Source organism: Cariama cristata, unplaced genomic scaffold (assembly GCF_000690535.1).
Source record: "Cariama cristata isolate BGI_N322 unplaced genomic scaffold, ASM69053v1 scaffold2891, whole genome shotgun sequence".
NCBI lineage: Eukaryota > Metazoa > Chordata > Aves > Cariamiformes > Cariamidae > Cariama > Cariama cristata.
This window is the reverse complement of record NW_009598507.1, coordinates 79,118-79,609: the sequence shown is the minus strand read 5'-3', so window position 1 is coordinate 79,609 and position 492 is coordinate 79,118. Positions and strand designations below refer to the sequence as shown.

The following is a 492-nucleotide window of genomic DNA, read 5'->3' as shown; positions in this document are numbered from 1 at the left end:
TAAGCTGTGTGGTGCAGTCAACACGCTGGAGGGAAGGGATGCCATCCAGAGGGACCTGGACAGGCTTGAGAGGTGGGCCTACACAAAACTCATGAAGTTCAACAACACCAAGTGCAAGGTCCTGCACCTGAGTTGGGGCAATGCCAAGCACAAATACAGGCTGGGTGGAGAATGGATTGAGAGCAGCTCTGAGGAGAACAACTTGGGGGTTTTGGTTGACAAGAAGCTCAACATGACCCAGCAATGTGTGCTGGTAGCCCAGAAAGCCAACCGTACCGTGGGCTGCTTCCAAAGGAGCGTGACCAGCAGGTCGAGGGAGGGGATTCTGTCCCTCTGCTTTGCTCTGGTGAGACCCCCCCCTTGCAGTCCTGCCTTCAGCTCTGGAGTCCTCAGCATAGGAAGCACATCGACCTGTTGGAGAGAGTCCAGAGGAGGCCACAAAGATCATTCAAGGGCTGGAGCACCTCTCCTATGAAGACAGGCTGGGGAAGT

At 55.3% G+C, this 492-nt stretch overlaps 1 protein-coding gene across 1 annotated transcript in view; it reads right to left on the bottom strand.

Annotated features, from left to right (window-relative positions):
• Positions 1–492, bottom strand: part of DYNC2H1 (dynein, cytoplasmic 2, heavy chain 1) — a gene marked incomplete at both ends in the record, with an annotated part of 90,695 nt that overhangs the window by 11,496 nt on the left and 78,707 nt on the right. The window lies entirely within an intron of this gene.